The sequence below is a fragment of the Drosophila sechellia genome, unplaced genomic scaffold (genome assembly GCF_004382195.2).
Source record: "Drosophila sechellia strain sech25 unplaced genomic scaffold, ASM438219v1 U_30, whole genome shotgun sequence".
NCBI lineage: Eukaryota > Metazoa > Arthropoda > Insecta > Diptera > Drosophilidae > Drosophila > Drosophila sechellia.
This window is the reverse complement of record NW_022611246.1, coordinates 3,907-23,563: the sequence shown is the minus strand read 5'-3', so window position 1 is coordinate 23,563 and position 19,657 is coordinate 3,907. Positions and strand designations below refer to the sequence as shown.

General features: G+C 35.6%; 4 non-coding genes and 1 pseudogene across 4 annotated transcripts; all 5 read right to left on the bottom strand.

The window, feature by feature from the left end:
• Positions 1-338: 338 nt before the first annotated feature.
• Positions 339-517, bottom strand: LOC116803168. Its single transcript, XR_004363436.1, has one exon. It is a non-coding gene; the product is annotated as a 5.8S ribosomal RNA (ribosomal RNA).
• Positions 518-1,200: 683 nt separating this feature from the next.
• On the bottom strand, positions 1,201-3,194 carry LOC116803169. Its single transcript, XR_004363437.1, has one exon. It is a non-coding gene; the product is annotated as a small subunit ribosomal RNA (ribosomal RNA).
• A 4,279-nt stretch (positions 3,195-7,473) lies between these two features.
• On the bottom strand, positions 7,474-13,266 carry LOC116803171 (annotated as a pseudogene).
• A 394-nt stretch (positions 13,267-13,660) lies between these two features.
• LOC116803166 lies at positions 13,661-13,839 on the bottom strand. The gene has a single exon (XR_004363435.1). It is a non-coding gene; the product is annotated as a 5.8S ribosomal RNA (ribosomal RNA).
• A 685-nt stretch (positions 13,840-14,524) lies between these two features.
• Positions 14,525-16,519, bottom strand: LOC116803170. The gene has a single exon (XR_004363438.1). It is a non-coding gene; the product is annotated as a small subunit ribosomal RNA (ribosomal RNA).
• Between the last annotated feature and the right edge of the window lie 3,138 nt (positions 16,520-19,657).

The window sequence follows — 19,657 nt, the reverse complement described above, 5'->3', positions numbered from 1 at the left end:
CAATTAAATTCGTTATAAATAGTTCCAATAGTTCTTGTAAGCAAAGTCATTTTTATCCATTTAACGAACCAACGAAGAATAATAACAAAACCAAGATTTTTCTTTTTCCGAATCATTAATAAGAGACAATTCTAGATGAAAAATATTTCAATTTTTATGCTAGACATTTCTCAGTATTATTTGATTGAAAAGAAAATATTTCTCTTCGTTTTTCACATTCAAATGTGAGATAATGTTTTCATTTCTTTTTTAATATTATGAATAAAATCATTATTTAATCCAATAATATACCATATGCTTATAAAAAATTTATAAACAACTTAATTAGCATAGTCTTACAACCCTCAACCATATGTAGTCCAAGCAGCACTATAAAATTAATTAAAGTACATAACAGCATGGACTGCGATATGCGTTCAAAATGTCGATGTTCATGTGTCCTGCAGTTCACACGATGACGCACAGTTTGCTGCGTTCTTCATCGACCCATGAGCCGAGTGATCCACCGCTTAGAGTTTTATAATTCAATTTTATATAATGTCAATATTGTTTTTATTGAAAGAAATTAAAAATACACCATTTTACTGGCATATATCAATTCCTTCAATAAATTTATTTTTATACCTAAAATAAATGTTGCGAAATGTCTTAGTTTCATATAAGCATTATGTATCATAATAATCTGGTTATGGTTTGCTATTTTGGGTGACACATACTGCAAAATTTATATAAAACATTAACCTGATGGATGACAGGTACAAACATTGTATATTTTAGGTTGTTGCATTAGCCAACGTATGCTCATAACATAGATGAACAATACATATTCGCAACGCGTGTATATTATGGTCCATATACACACACACTTATTTTGATTACCACACATTCAAATTATTTTTATTTTAATTCGACTTCTACTTTCGAATTTAGTTTAGTTTCTTCGATTTCCATTTTCGAGAATTTGTTTTTATAGGAAACGCCGTTGTTGTAGTAAGTACTGCCACAAATACGCACAGCAACATTAATAATGTTAAAGTCTTTTATGAGGTTGCCAAGCCCCACATATAAAATAAAAGCCATCTTCATTTTATTTTGACTTTAACTTTTGATTCCGTGGAATCATTTTGTAATATTTTTTTTTGGTAAATTGTATTTATTTGTATTATAAAAATATTTATTAACGATAAGGATATTATACAATAATGATCCTTCCGCAGGTTCACCTACGGAAACCTTGTTACGACTTTTACTTCCTCTAAATAATCAAGTTCGGTCAACTTTTGCGAAACAACCGTAACACGCAAGGCGTCACAGTGATCACGTCCGGAGACCTCACTAAATAATTCAATCGTAGTAGCGACGGGCGGTGTGTACAAAGGGCAGGGACGTAATCAATGCGAGTTAATGACTCACACTTACTGGGAATTCCAAGTTCATGTGAACAGTTTCAGTTCACAATCCCAAGCATGAAAGTGGTTCAGCGGTTTACCCGGACCTCTCGGTCTAGGAAATACACGTTGATACTTTCATTGTAGCGCGCGTGCAGCCCAGGACATCTAAGGGCATCACAGACCTGTTATTGCTCAATCTCATTATTGCTAGACGCAATTTGTCCATTTAAGAAGCTAGTGTCCTTATAATGGGACAAACCAACAGGTACGGCTCCACTTACATAAACACATTCAAACACAATAAACATTTTACTGCCACCATGAATGAAGGCTACATAAGCTTCAGCACCATAATCCTGAAGATATCTATTTAATATATTTGAGTCTCGTTCGTTATCGGAATTAACCAGACAAATCACTCCACGAACTAAGAACGGCCATGCACCACCACCCATAGATTCGAGAAAGAGCTATCAATCTGTCTTACACACTTATGTTCGGACCTGGTAAGTTTTCCCGTGTTGAGTCAAATTAAGCCGCAGGCTCCACTCCTGGTGGTGCCCTTCCGTCAATTCCTTTAAGTTTCAGCTTTGCAACCATACTTCCCCCGGAGCCCAAAAGCTTTGGTTTCCCGGGAAGCGACTGAGAGAGCCATAAAAGTAGCTACACCCAATTGCTAGCTGGCATCGTTTATGGTTAGAACTAGGGCGGTATCTGATCGCCTTCGAACCTCTAACTTTCGTTCTTGATTAATGAAAACATCTTTGGCAAATGCTTTCGCTTAAGTTAGTCTTACGACGGTCCAAGAATTTCACCTCTCGCGTCGTAATACTAATGCCCCCAAACTGCTTCTATTAATCATTACCTCTTGATCTGAAAACCAATGAAAGCAGAACAGAGGTCTTATTTCATTATCCCATGCACAGAATATTCAGGCATTTGAAGCCTGCTTTAAGCACTCTAATTTGTTCAAAGTAATAGTACCGGCCCACAATAACACTCGTTTAAGAGCACTAGTGCAGGTTTTTAAATAGGAGGAACATATGAAAAAATACAAGTATTTAATCACATATAAGAACTCCACCGGTAATACGCTTACATACATAAAGGTATAGTACTAACCACAATTGTAAGTTGTACTACCCGTATGAAGCACAAGTTCAACTACGAACGTTTTAACCGCAACAACTTTAATATACGCTATTGGAGCTGGAATTACCGCGGCTGCTGGCACCAGACTTGCCCTCCAATTGGTCCTTGTTAAAGGATTTAAAGTGTACTCATTCCAATTACAGGGCCTCGGATATGAGTCCTGTATTGTTATTTTTCGTCACTACCTCCCCGAGCTGGGAGTGGGTAATTTACGCGCCTGCTGCCTTCCTTAGATGTGGTAGCCGTTTCTCAGGCTCCCTCTCCGGAATCGAACCCTGATTCCCCGTTACCCGTTGCAACCATGGTAGTCCTAGATACTACCATCAAAAGTTGATAGGGCAGACATTTGAAAGATCTGTCGTCGGTACAAGACCATACGATCTGCATGTTATCTAGAGTTCAACCAATATAACGATCTTGCGATCGCTTGGTTTTAGCCTAATAAAAGCACATGTCCCATAAGGTTCATGTTTTAATTGCATGTATTAGCTCTAGAATTACCACAGTTATCCAAGTAACTGTTAACGATCTAAGGAACCATAACTGATATAATGAGCCTTTTGCGGTTTCACTTTTAATTCGTGTGTACTTAGACATGCATGGCTTAATCTTTGAGACAAGCATATAACTACTGGCAGGATCAACCAGAATAATGTTTTTCCTTCATATTCCATTCATATTTTTTGAATCGAAATAAGCAATATAATAGATATATAGATTTTTCACTTTATATAATTCCATGATTTTTATTATATTGAATAAAATTCAATATTTCGCCTTTGGGTAAAATTTTAAATATATAAATATAAGTAAAAAATCTATTCGATTACGGCCATTTTTATATAGCATTCGTAATCCATATTTTCATTTTTAATTTATACTTGTTTTACCAATATAACAAGAATTTCATATAATTATTGTAATATATATGTTTCTATAATTTTATCTTTTTATATATACATATTTCATTATAAAATATCATTTTATTTCCAACATACATAATTATTGTATCCACACATGTACAATTTTTGTTTAACCAATATAAATATTAAGTTAAATCATTTGCATTTTGAAGATAAATTTAAAATTTATCTCTTTTCATATATCTCTCTGGTAATATATAACATAAAACCAAGCGCATATGATAATATTTCCACATTTAATATATAATTTTATATTTCTTTCATAAGAATCCATATTTGTATTATACCGTAACGATATAATAATCCAACTATACGGCAGGTAATAAATTAATATTTGCCTGCCTCCAAAAATTAACGATAATATATGGAAACGATTTGTTATTCTATATATAATAGAAACTTGACTTTTGTTTCAACGATATTATCTAAAAAGCGTATATTCCTATTATCCGCGGAGCCAAGTCCCGTGTTCTATAGAACTGAGAAACAAATTTGTACGGATAATAATATACTTTATTTTATGTAACCAATATAAACATAATCCGAAATAAATATTTCGAATAATGCGGGAGGTCGGCAACCACTGCCTACCTATAGTAGTTTTTGAACCCGCTGTCCTCAAAGCGGGTATTTTCAATTCCGTTTGCCACCCAACATACGGTCTATTCTCTTATATATTAAGAGATTATAGGAACATTTCATTTTTTTTCCATTATTCATATATAATATGATTATTTTTTTTTTATACATATAATAAATATTAATTTTTATATGTTTATTATTTAATTTACTCATATAATTGCCAAATTCATATGAATACATAAGTTTTGAACAATATGAGAGGTCGGCAACCACTGCCTACCTATAGTAGTTTTTGAACCCTCTGTCGTAATTCCGGTCGTTTACACTACTATACCCTCTCACTATAATGGCTTTTCTCTATAATACTAAGAGAATATGGGAATATCTCAGCATTTTTTCCCATATACATATAATAATTAACCATTTTCATATGTATATTATTTAATTTAATCATATAATTGCCAAAATCATATGAATACATAAGTTTTGAACAATATGAGAGGTCGGCAACCACTGCCTACCTATAGTAGTTTTTGAACCCTCTGTCGTAATTCCGGTCGTTTACACTACTATACCCTCTCACTATAATGGATTTTCTCTATAATACTAAGAGAATGTGGGAATATTTCAGCATTTTTTCCCTTATACATATAATAATTAATCATTTTCATATGTATATTATTTAATTTACTCATATAATTGCCAAATTCATATGAATACATAAGTTTTGAACAATATGAGAGGTCGGCAACCACTGCCTACCTATAGTAGTTTTTGAACCCTCTGTCGTAATTCCGGTCGTTTACACTACTATACCCTCTCACTATAATGGATTTTCTCTATAATACTAAGAGAATGTGGGAATATTTCAGCATTTTTTCCCTTATACATATAATAATTAATCATTTTCATATGTATATTATTTAATTTACTCATACAATTGCCAAAATCATATGAATACATAAGTTTTGAACAATATGAGAGGTCGGCAACCACTGCCTACCTATAGTAGTTTTTGAACCCTCTGTCGTAATTCCGGTCGTTTACACTACTATACCCTCTCACTTAATGGATTTTCTCTATAATACTAAGAGAATGTGGGAATATTTCAGCATTTTTTCCCTTATACATATAATAATTAATCATTTTCATATGTATATTATTTAATTTACTCATACAATTGCCAAAATCATATGAATACATAAGTTTTGAACAATATGAGAGGTCGGCAACCACTGCCTACCTATAGTAGTTTTTGAACCCTCTGTCGTAATTCCGGTCGTTTACACTACTATACCCTCTCACTTAAATGGCTTTTCTCTATAATACTAAGAGAATATGGGAATATCTTAGCATTTTTTCCCATATACATATAATAATTAACCATTTTCATATGTATATTTTTTAATTTACTCATATAATTGCCAAAATCATATAAATACATAAGTTTGAACAATATCAGAGGTCGGCAACGGTCTTTCCTCTATAATACTAAGATAATATGGGAATATTTCATCATTTTTTCCCTTATACATATAATAATTAATCATTTTCATATGTATATTATTTAATTTACTCGTATAATTGTCAAAATCCTATGAACACATAAGAGAATACAATATGAGAGGTCGGCGCAACCATAATATAGTAGTTGATGACGAGGTGTTTGGCAACTTGACACAATCCATTAAAGTCTTTATATTAATTATATGATAGGGACAATATCATATGCGTCACTAAATTGATGACGAGGTGTTTGGCAACTTGATACAATTCTTTAAAGTCTTTATATCAAAAATTATATGATAAGGACAATATCATATGCGTCACTAAATTGATGACGAGGTGTTTGGCAACTTGACACAATCCATTAAAGTCTTTATATTAATTATATGATAGGGACAATATCATATGCGTCACTAAATTGATGACGAGGTGTTTGGCAACTTGATACAATTCTTTAAAGTCTTTATATCAAAAATTATATGATAAGGACAATATCATATGCGTCACTAAATTGATGACGAGGTGTTTGGCAACTTGACACAATCCATTAAAGTCTTTATATTAATTATATGATAGGGACAATATCATATGCGTCACTAAATTGATGACGAGGTGTTTGGCAACTTGATACAATTCTTTAAAGTCTATATATCAAAAATTATATGATAGGGACAATATCATATGCGTCACTAAATTGATGACGAGGTGTTTGGCAACTTGACACAATTCATTAAAGTCTGTATATTAATTATATGATAGGGACAATATCATATGCGTCACTAAATTGATGACGAGGTGTTTGGCAACTTGATACAATTCTTTAAAGTCTTTATATCAAAATTATATGATAAGGACAATATCATATGCGTCACTAAATTGATGACGAGGTGTTTGGCAACTTGACACAATTCATTAAAGTCTGTATATTAATTATATGATAGGGACAATATCATATGCGTCACTAAATTGATGACGAGGTGTTTGGCAACTTGATACAATTCTTTAAAGTCTTTATATCAAAAATTATATGATAAGGACAATATCATATGCGTCACTAAATTGATGACGAGGTGTTTGGCAACTTGACACAATCCATTAAAGTCTTTATATTAATTATATGATAGGGACAATATCATATGCGTCACTAAATTGATGACGAGGTGTTTGGCAACTTGATACAATTCTTTAAAGTCTTTATATCAAAATTATATGATAAGGACAATATCATATGCGTCACTAAATTGATGACGAGGTGTTTGGCAACTTGACACAATTCATTAAAGTCTTTATATTAATTATATGATAGGGACAATATCATATGCGTCACTAAATTGATGACGAGGTGTTTGGCAACTTGACACAATCCATTAAAGTCTTTATATTAATTATATGATAGGGACAATATCATATGCGTCACTAAATTGATGACGAGGTGTTTGGCAACTTGATTCAATTCTTTAAAGTCTTTATATCAAAAATTATATGATAAGGACAATATCATATGCGTCACTAAATTGATGACGAGGTGTTTGGCAACTTGACACAATTCATTAAAGTCTGTATATTAATTATATGATAGGGACAATATCATATGCGTCACTAAATTGATGACGAGGTGTTTGGCAACTTGATACAATTCTTTAAAGTCTTTATATCAAAAATTATATGATAGGACAATATCATATGCGTCACTAAATTGATGACGAGGTGTTTGGCAACTTGACACAATTCATTAAAGTCTTTATATTAATTATATGATAGGGACAATATCATATGCGTCACTAAATTGATGACGAGGTGTTTGGCAACTTGACACAATCCATTAAAGTCTTTATATTAATTATATGATAGGGACAATATCATATGCGTCACTAAATTGATGACGAGGTGTTTGGCTACAGGAAAAAATCATTTATTTATCGAATCATCAAGCAAAGGATAAGCTTCAGTGGATCGCAGTATGGCAGCTGCTCAACCACTTACAACACCTTGCCTGTTACAAAAGTCGTTTACAATTGATTCTAGGCTTTGTCATTGTATTAAATAATGCTTTTATATGTAACTAGCGCGGCATCAGGTGATCGAAGATCCTCCTAATTTACTATGTTACAAATTACATTGGCATCACATCCATTGTCGTTTATAAAATAAATTATAAACTTTAAATGGTTTAGAAGCCATACAATGCAAATTGCCCCTTATTTATCATTGCAGTCCAGCACGGATACGACCTTAGAGGCGTTCAGGCATAATCCAACGGACGTAGCGTCATACCACTGTTCGCTCGAACAAGTATTGTGCCATTGGTCCGTACCTGCGGTTCCTCTCGTACTACGCAGGAATGCTGTCGCAACAACGTTTTGTCATTAGTAGGGTAAAACTAACCTGTCTCACGACGGTCTAAACCCAGCTCACGTTCCCTTGCATGGGTGAACAATCCAACGCTTGGTGAATTTTGCTTCACAATGATAGGAAGAGCCGACATCGAAGGATCAAAAAGCGACGTCGCTATGAACGCTTGGCCGCCACAAGCCAGTTATCCCTATGGTAACTTTTCTGACACCTCTTGTTAAAAACTCTTTAAACCAAAAGGATCGATAGGCCGAGCTTTTGCTGTCCCTGTGTGTACTGAACACCGAGATCAAGTCAGCATTTGCCCTTTTGCTCTATGTGTGGTTTCTGTCCGCACTGAGCTGGCCTTGGGACACCTCCGTTATTATTTGAGAGATGTACCGCCCCAGTCAAACTCCCTACCTGGCAATGTCCTTGAATTGGATCATACCTGAGTAATTGGAGTTATACCAAATTTTCAAATCAAAAATACATAAATGCATCGTTTTATTAAAGAATTTGTTTGCGATTATATAACAAACTCGTGATACTTTGATCAAGAAGCTTGCATCAAAACCCAATACCATAAGATATAATAAATATATCCGTATAATGGCTAGGAAATGATACACGTTCCATTTAATCAAGTAAGTAAGGAAACAATAAGAGTAGTGGTATTTCATTGACGATACCAAACCGAGGTCTAATATCTCCCACTTATTCTACACCTCTTATGTCTCCTTACACTGCCAGATTAGAGTCAAGCTCAAAAGGGTCTTCTTTCCCCGCTAATTATTCCAAGCCCGTTCCCTTGGCTGTGGTTTCGCTAGATAGTAGATAGGGACAGTAGGAATCTCGTTAATCCATTCATGCGCGTCACTAATTAGATGACGAGGCATTTGGCTATTTTTTTTTTTTTTTTTTTTTTTTGATCGCGGAGGTATGGAAATCTATCGAAAGATACTAGGTCTGTCAACACTTCAGTTTCCTAGCATGCACGATTCATTGCTCTATCTGAACCGAAGTTCCGCAACGCCTACGTACTAAAACCATCCTCATAGCCAATTTATATATTACCATTATTTGCGATGTTTATGCCTTTATTGATGTTATGCCAAGACAGCAAGCAAATGTTTTGAACCAAACGTTTTAGCTAAGTCCAATCTCGGGAAAACCCGCTCAGGTACATGAACTGTTTAAAACAACCGAGACTGCCTCTCATAACCTGGACGCTAATGATATGACTATCATATTTGCTGAGGAGACCCTTCGCTATCAATCTTTTAACGGATTGACCACTCCAGATCCCCCTCCAGTTCAGGGTGGCAGAATGGAATTCAATGTCACCTGCGGCTTCGAATCTGCGACGCAACTCAGTTCGTATGTCCGGTCTGTCGTATCTATTGATTTTGCGCTGGTGTGCATCATCCATAGAGTGTCCGTCTGTCACAATTTGTATGTCGATCACATCAATGTGATTTTGTCGTAGTGCCACCAGGTCTGGTTTATTAAGACCGGATTCGCACTGCAGACTTGGTTCAACAATGACTACGCAGCCTCTCTCCTCAAGTCCCCGCTTGATTCGATTTACTACGCAGTTGTGTCTAGCTATGCGCCTCCCATGCGATCGGTAACATTTTTGCATAATATGGTTTGTTGTTTCGGGAGCGTCACATCCTGCACGACACTGTCGTTCCAATTCGTGCCTTCCCCTTGTAGTACGAGACTTCGTGGGTAGGGCATTTATCCGCAGACGAATACCGTCTATATATTCCTTTCCTGTTAGTAAACGCGTGGGTTGATTAACCCACCCGTGTTGCGGGCCCCAATGGCCTGCTTCACGGAGTCCGCTACCATCAACTGAGAGGTACAATTTGTTCGCCCAATATTTTTCTATTGCCGGACGCGATAACAATTCATTTTGTTCTGCTAATAATCTATCTCGGGCCCGTTGTTTTTCTGCTTCGAGGAAAGAGCTGGCTACCTCGTTTTGCGTGAGGTGAGGCCATTTAATATTACTCAAACGTCTTAGCCTTAACATTGGAGCTACCATCTAAGTGATGGAATTCCGAGACCTCCACTTTTGGGGTGCGTGAATGAATGCTATCGTATATCCAGCGGAAGATTTAGCCATCTTCGCACATAGTATCGTATTAGTTTGTCAGTTTTTCGTAGGATGCCTATCGCCACACTCCCAAGGCTAACTTGTGATAGAGCTGTGGATAAGGACAGTCCTAAGGCGAACATCCTCTGTTGTGGTTTGAGGGGGCCTTTGTCAATCTTTGTAGCTTCGGACCAATGTCCTCGGCCGGATTGCATCGAACCCTCCCGGTTGCAGTGAAGTTGATGCCTAAGTACTTCCACTCGTCCGTTCGCTTCAATGATGGAATCTCCCTTGAGCCTACGTAAAAGCTCTGTGCCTCTAGCACGGTACACTTCTGTTTCGGCTGGCCCTTAATGCCAACGGTAAAACATTTGTCGGCATTAAGTTTGAGGCCGACGAGAGATAGAAAATCCAACGTTCTGTCCAACAATACTTGAAGTCCATTCGAGTTTCAGCAAATAGTACCAAATCATCTGCAAACGCGGCCGCGTTAGTAATGGCATTTCCGACTCTGGCACCAATTTCGCTGGGTAGGTTTAAGTAACCTGTCCATTACCAAGTTAAATAGAATAGGAGACAAAGGGTCACCCTGCTTCACTCCTCTAGCAGGGACGAATTTCTAACTCTGAATTGCTCTAAGAGAGTCATAGTTACTCCCGCCGTTGACCCGCGCTTACTTGAATTTCTTCACTTTGACATTCAGAGCACTGGGCAGAAATCACATTGTGTCAACACCCGCTAGGGCCATCACAATGCTTTGTTTTAATTAGACAGTCGGATTCCCCAAGTCCGTGCCAGTTCTGAATTGATTGTTAATTGATAATCGTTATAATTGATAAGAACTAATTGGTTTAACCCAAATAGTATTCTTAAAAATTTTAGCAAGAAAGTTCCACAATTGGCTACGTAACTAAACTATCCGGGGAACAAGTAACTAACATAAATGCTAGAAACTCTATTTACCCAGAACGAGCACATAAACCATGTTATTGTTTCCCAATCAAGCCCGACTATCTCAATCTTCAGAGCCAATCCTTATCCCGAAGTTACGGATCTAATTTGCCGACTTCCCTTACCTACATTATTCTATCGACTAGAGACTCTTCACCTTGGAGACCAGCTGCGGATATTGGTACGGCCTGTTGAGAAGTTTGCGTGTCCCCACCATAAATTTTCAAGGTCCGAGGAGAAAATATCGACACAACAGTATATGTCATGCTCTTCTAGCCCATCTACCATATCTCTCTGCGAAAGACTTCCATGGTAGTACGGCTATAAAACAGAAAAGAAAACTCTTCCGATATCTCTCGACGGCTTCTTTATGGTCGTTCCTGTTGCCAGGATGAGCACGAGGCCCATATTTAATAACAAACGGATACTCAACAGGTTACGGAATTGGAACCGTATTCCCTTTCGTTCAAAATTATTCAAGTGTATTATATTCGCTTTGTTTATATAGTTAGGCATTTTTGTTTTACTTGAAAATTTTCGGCTTTCGCCTTGAACTTAGGACCGACTAACTCGTGATCAACCACTGTTCACACGAAACCCTTCTCCACTTCAGTCCTCCAAGGTCTCATTCGATTATTTGCTACTACCACCAAGATCTGTACCAATGGCAGCTCCATGCAGGCTTACGCCAAACACTTCTACGCATACCATTGTACCTTCCTACTCACTAAAGTTTCAAAATTTATATCACAAGTAATATAAATCATCTACTTTAGCGGTAATGTATAGGTATACAACTTAAGCGCCATCCATTTTAAGGGCTAGTTGCTTCGGCAGGTGAGTTGTTACACACTCCTTAGCGGATTTCGACTTCCATGATCACCGTCCTGCTGTTTTAAGCAACCAACGCCTTTCATGGTATCTGCATGAGTTGTTAATTTGGGCACCGTAACATTACGTTTGGTTCATCCCACAGCGCCAGTTCTGCTTACCAAAAGTGGCCCACTGGGCACATTATATCATAACCTTGAACTTCATATCAAGAAAGTTAAGGTTCTTACCCATTTAAAGTTTGAGAATAGGTTAAGATCGTTTCGACCCTAAGGCCTCTAATCATTCGCTTTACCAGATAAGATTATTTTATATAATATTAAAATGCACCAGCTATCCTGAGGGAAACTTCGGAAGGAACCAGCTACTAGATGGTTCGATTGGTCTTTCGCCCCTATACTCAATTCTGACAATCGATTTGCACGTCAGAACTGTTTCGGTCTTCCATCAGGGTTTCCCCTGACTTCAACCTGATCAAGTATAGTTCACCATCTTTCGGGTCACAGCATATATGCTCAAGGTACGTTCCAGTTAGAGGCATAAATAATATAAATATACATTATACATAACTATATAGAACGCCCCGGGATTGTGTTAATTAGCTATAAATAGCTAAAAAACTAATCCCATTATTAGTCAAGTTAATTACGCTATTAGGTTTACATCCCAATAACTTGCACATATGTTAGACTCCTTGGTCCGTGTTTCAAGACGGGTCCCGAAGGTATCCTGAATCTTTCGCATTGTTAATCATACAAGAGCATATAATAAACACAAAAATCAATGATAATTATGCCATTATATAATTCCGAAAAATTAACGCTCTGTAATAATATAAATCTATCAGCACTTTATCAAATTAATAACATTTATTCTGTGTTAAAATGCAAGCAATTTAATTGGAATAAACTATAAGTTATATTTTATGATAAATTTGGGATATGCTAATAGATTACAATGTCCTTATATGGAAAAAATGCACATTATTCTTAATAATATTATTTAAATATTACAATTTTAATGATGAATTTTCCATAACGGATATTCAGGTTCATCGGGCTTAACCTCTAAGCAGTTTCACGTACTGTTTAACTCTCTATTCAGAGTTCTTTTCAACTTTCCCTCACGGTACTTGTTTACTATCGGTCTCATGGTTATATTTAGTTTTAGATGGAGTTTACCACCCACTTAGTGCTGCACTATCAAGCAACACGACTCTTTGGAAACATCATCTAGCAATCATTAACGTTATACGGGCCTGGCACCCTCTATGGGTAAATGGCCTCATTTAAGAAGGACTTAAATCATTAATTTCTCATACTAGAATATTGACGCTCCATACACTGCATCTCACATTTGCCATATAGACAAAGTGACTTAGTGCTGAACTGTTTTCTTTTCGCTCGCCGCTACTAAGAAAATCCTTGTTAGTTTCTTTTCCTCCCCTAATTAATATGCTTAAATTCAGGGGGTAGTCCCATATGAGTTGAGGTTGTATATATAACTATATTTTGCCATAAATTCTTTATATATAAATGATAAAACAATCAATTAAATTCGTTATAAATAGTTCCAATAGTTCTTGTAAGCAAAGTCATTTTTATCCATTTAACGAACCAACGAAGAATAATAACAAAACCAAGATTTTTCTTTTTCCGAATCATTAATAAGAGACAATTCTAGATGAAAAATATTTCAATTTTTTATGCTAGACATTTCTCAGTATTATTTGATTGAAAAAGAAAATATTTCTCTTCGTTTTTCACATTCAAATGTGAGATAATGTTTTTCATTTCTTTTTTAATATTATGAATAAAATCATTATTTAATCCAATAATATACCATATGCTTATAAAAAATTTATAAACAACTTAATTAGCATAGTCTTACAACCCTCAACCATATGTAGTCCAAGCAGCACTATAAAATTAATTAAAGTACATAACAGCATGGACTGCGATATGCGTTCAAAATGTCGATGTTCATGTGTCCTGCAGTTCACACGATGACGCACAGTTTGCTGCGTTCTTCATCGACCCATGAGCCGAGTGATCCACCGCTTAGAGTTTTATAATTCAATTTTATATAATGTCAATATTGTTTTTATTGAAAGAAATTAAAAATACACCATTTTACTGGCATATATCAATTCCTTCAATAAATTTATTTTTATACCTAAAATAAATGTTGCGAAATGTCTTAGTTTCATATAAGCATTATGTATCATAATAATCTGGTTATGGTTTGCTATTTTGGGTGACACATACTGCAAAATTTATATAAAACATTAACCTGATGGATGACAGGTACAAACATTGTATATTTTAGGTTGTTGCATTAGCCAACGTATGCTCATAACATAGATGAACAATACATATTCGCAACGCGTGTATATTATGGTCCATATACACACACACTTATTTGATTACCACACATTCAAAATTATTTTTATTTTAATTCGACTTCTACTTTCGAATTTAGTTTAGTTTCTTCGATTTCCATTTTCGAGAATTTGTTTTTATAGGAAACGCCGTTGTTGTAGTAAGTACTGCCACAAATACGCACAGCAACATTAATAATGTTAAAGTCTTTTTATGAGGTTGCCAGCCCCACATATAAAATAAAAGCCATCTTCATTTTATTTTGACTTTAACTTTTGATTCCGTGGAATCATTTTGTAATATTTTTATTTTGGTAAATTGTATTTATTTGTATTATAACAAATATTTATTAACGATAAGGATATTATACAATAATGATCCTTCCGCAGGTTCACCTACGGAAACCTTGTTACGACTTTTACTTCCTCTAAATAATCAAGTTCGGTCAACTTTTGCGAAACAACCGTAACACGCAAGGCGTCACAGTGATCACGTCCGGAGACCTCACTAAATAATTCAATCGGTAGTAGCGACGGGCGGTGTGTACAAAGGGCAGGGACGTAATCAATGCGAGTTAATGACTCACACTTACTGGGAATTCCAAGTTCATGTGAACAGTTTCAGTTCACAATCCCAAGCATGAAAGTGGTTCAGCGGTTTACCCGGACCTCTCGGTCTAGGAAATACACGTTGATACTTTCATTGTAGCGCGCGTGCAGCCCAGGACATCTAAGGGCATCACAGACCTGTTATTGCTCAATCTCATTATTGCTAGACGCAATTTGTCCATTTAAGAAGCTAGTGTCCTTATAATGGGACAAACCAACAGGTACGGCTCCACTTACATAAACACATTCAAACACAATAAACATTTTACTGCCACCATGAATGAAGGCTACATAAGCTTCAGCACCATAATCCTGAAGATATCTATTTAATATATTTGAGTCTCGTTCGTTATCGGAATTAACCAGACAAATCACTCCACGAACTAAGAACGGCCATGCACCACCACCCATAGATTCGAGAAAGAGCTATCAATCTGTCTTACACACTTATGTTCGGACCTGGTAAGTTTTCCCGTGTTGAGTCAAATTAAGCCGCAGGCTCCACTCCTGGTGGTGCCCTTCCGTCAATTCCTTTAAGTTTCAGCTTTGCAACCATACTTCCCCGGAGCCCAAAAGCTTTGGTTTCCCGGGAAGCGACTGAGAGAGCCATAAAAGTAGCTACACCCAATTGCTAGCTGGCATCGTTTATGGTTAGAACTAGGGCGGTATCTGATCGCCTTCGAACCTCTAACTTTCGTTCTTGATTAATGAAAACATCTTTGGCAAATGCTTTCGCTTAAGTTAGTCTTACGACGGTCCAAGAATTTCACCTCTCGCGTCGTAATACTAATGCCCCAAACTGCTTCTATTAATCATTACCTCTTGATCTGAAACCAATGAAAGCAGAACAGAGGTCTTATTTCATTATCCCATGCACAGAATATTCAGGCATTTGAAGCCTGCTTTAAGCACTCTAATTTGTTCAAAGTAATAGTACCGGCCCACAATAACACTCGTTTAAGAGCACTAGTGCAGGTTTTTAAATAGGAGGAACATATGAAAAAATACAAGTATTTAATCACATATAAGAACTCCACCGGTAATACGCTTACATACATAAAGGTATAGTACTAACCACAATTGTAAGTTGTACTACCCGTATGAAGCACAAGTTCAACTACGAACGTTTTAACCGCAACAACTTTAATATACGCTCGCTATTGGAGCTGGAATTACCGCGGCTGCTGGCACCAGACTTGCCCTCCAATTGGTCCTTGTTAAAGGATTTAAAGTGTACTCATTCCAATTACAGGGCCTCGGATATGAGTCCTGTATTGTTATTTTTCGTCACTACTCCCCGAGCTGGGAGTGGGTAATTTACGCGCCTGCTGCCTTCCTTAGATGTGGTAGCCGTTTCTCAGGCTCCCTCTCCGGAATCGAACCCTGATTCCCCGTTACCCGTTGCAACCATGGTAGTCCTAGATACTACCATCAAAAGTTGATAGGGCAGACATTTGAAAGATCTGTCGTCGGTACAAGACCATACGATCTGCATGTTATCTAGAGTTCAACCAATATAACGATCTTGCGATCGCTTGGTTTTAGCCTAATAAAAGCACATGTCCCATAAGGTTCATGTTTTAATTGCATGTATTAGCTCTAGAATTACCACAGTTATCCAAGTAACTGTTAACGATCTAAGGAACCATAACTGATATAATGAGCCTTTTGCGGTTTCACTTTTAATTCGTGTGTACTTAGACATGCATGGCTTAATCTTTGAGACAAGCATATAACTACTGGCAGGATCAACCAGAATAATGTTTTTCCTTCATATTCCATTCATATTTTTTGAATCGAAATAAGCAATATAATAGATATATAGATTTTTCACTTTATATAATTCCATGATTTTTATTATATTGAATAAAATTCAATATTTCGCCTTTGGGTAAAATTTTAAATATATAAATATAAGTAAAAAATCTATTCGATTACGGCCATTTTTATATAGCATTCGTAATCCATATTTTCATTTTTAATTTATACTTGTTTTACCAATATAACAAGAATTTCATATAATTATTGTAATATATATGTTTCTATAATTTTATCTTTTTATATATACATATTTCATTATAAAATATCATTTTATTTCCAACATACATAATTATTGTATCCACACATGTACAATTTTTGTTTAACCAATATAAATATTAAGTTAAATCATTTGCATTTTGAAGATAAATTTAAAATTTATCTCTTTTCATATATCTCTCTGGTAATATATAACATAAAACCAAGCGCATATGATAATATTTCCACATTTAATATATAATTTTATATTTCTTTCATAAGAATCCATATTTGTATTATACCGTAACGATATAATAATCCAACTATACGGCAGGTAATAAATTAATATTTGCCTGCCTCCAAAAATTAACGATAATATATGGAAACGATTTGTTATTCTATATATAATAGAAACTTGACTTTTGTTTCAACGATATTATCTAAAAAGCGTATATTCCTATTATCCGCGGAGCCAAGTCCCGTGTTCTATAGAACTGAGAAACAATTTGTACGGATAATAATATACTTTATTTTATGTAACCAATATAAACATAATCCGAAATAAATATTTCGAATAATGCGGGAGGTCGGCAACCACTGCCTACCTATAGTAGTTTTTGAACCCGCTGTCCTCAAAGCGGGTATTTTCAATTCCGTTTGCCACCCAACATACGGTCTATTCTCTTATATATTAAGAGATTATAGGAACATTTCATTTTTTTTCCATTATTCATATATAATATGATTATTTTTTTTTTTATACATATAATAAATATTAATTTTTATATGTTTATTATTTAATTTACTCATTAATTGCCAAATTCATATGAATACATAAGTTTGAACAATATGAGAGGTCGGCAACCACTGCCTACCTATAGTAGTTTTTGAACCCTCTGTCGTAATTCCGGTCGTTTACACTACTATACCCTCTCACTATAATGGCTTTTCTCTATAATACTAAGAGAATATGGAATATCTCAGCATTTTTTCCCATATACATATAATAATTAACCATTTTCATATGTATATTATTTAATTTAATCATATAATTGCCAAAATCATATGAATACATAAGTTTTGAACAATATGAGAGGTCGGCAACCACTGCCTACCTATAGTAGTTTTTGAACCCTCTGTCGTAATTCCGGTCGTTTACACTACTATACCTCTCACTATAATGGATTTTCTCTATAATACTAAGAGAATGTGGGAATATTTCAGCATTTTTTCCCTTATACATATAATAATTATCATTTTCATATGTATATTATTTAATTTACTCATTACAATTGCCAAAATCATATAATACATAAGTTTTGAACAATATGAGAGGTCGGCACCACTGCCTACCTATAGTAGTTTTTGAACCCTCTGTCGTAATTCCGGTCGTTTACACTACTATACCCTCTCACTTAATGCTTTTCTCTATAATACTAAGAGAATATGGGAATATCTTAGCATTTTCCCATATACATATAATAATTAACCATTTTCATATGTATATTTTTAATTTACTCATATAATTGCCAAAATCATATAAATACATAAGTTTGAACAATATCAGAGGTCGGCAACGGTCTTTCCTCTATATACTAAGATAATATGGAATATTTCATCATTTTTCCCTTATACATAATAATTAATCATTTTCATATGTATATTATTTAATTTACTCGTATAATTGTCAAAATCCTATGAACACATAAGAGAATACAATATGAGAGGTCGGCGCAACCATAATATAGTAGTTGATGACGAGGTGTTTGGCAACTTGACACAATCATTAAAGTCTTTATATTAATTATATGAAAGGGACAATATCATATGCGTCACTAAATTGATGACGAGGTGTTTGGCAACTTGACACAATTCATTAGAGTCTGTATATAATTATATGATAGGGACAATATCATATGCGTCACTAATTGATGACGAGGTGTTTGGCAACTTGATACAATTCTTTAAAGTCTTTATATCAAAATTATATAATAAGGACAATATCATATGCGTCACTAAATTGATGACGAGGTGTTTGGCAACTTGACACAATCCATTAAAGTCTTTATATTAATTATATGATAGGGACAATATCATATGCGTCACTAAATTGATGACGAGGTGTTTGGCAACTTGATACAATTCTTTAAAGTCTATATATCAAAATTATATGATAGGGACAATATCATATGCGTCACTAAATTGATGACGAGGTGTTTGGCAACTTGACACAATTCATTAAGTCTGTATATAATTATATGATAGGGACAATATCATATGCGTCATAAATGATGAGAGGTGTTTGGCAACTTGATACAATTCTTTAAGTCTTATATCAAAATTATATGATAAGGACAATATCATATGCGTCACTAAATTGATCGTCGCGATCGAACACTCGACGAGTGCAGACGTGCCTGCGGATCGACAGCAAATTGTTAGCAAATTGTTAGCAATTGTTCACAGTTGTAAGTCCCGTTACTTGTGCCCAGCCACTTCGCGTCGCGTGATCTTGTCGCGCGTTTTGATTGGCCCAGCCAAGTACTAACGGTAGTTCGCACTAACACCATCGCACACCCGAGTGTGCGTGTTATCAGCGCAAAAAACCCAGTGCTCGAAGCAGCGGATTAATTGCAAAGCAGCAGCCACGTGCTGCCTGGCTCACCGGCTTACGGTGCCCAGCTTCCCCCCCCCCCCCCTCCTCACTCCTTATCAACTTTGGAGAAGATGGACTGGCAGGCCCCCCGCGCACCCACAAGCTTGGAACAACACCACGCAAAAAGGCTCTGAGAACACGCAAGAGCAGCTCCAGCAGCGAGGGAAGCACCTCGCATACAGAGCCGGGCGAGATAAAGCGAAAACCGGCAAAGAAGCACAGGGA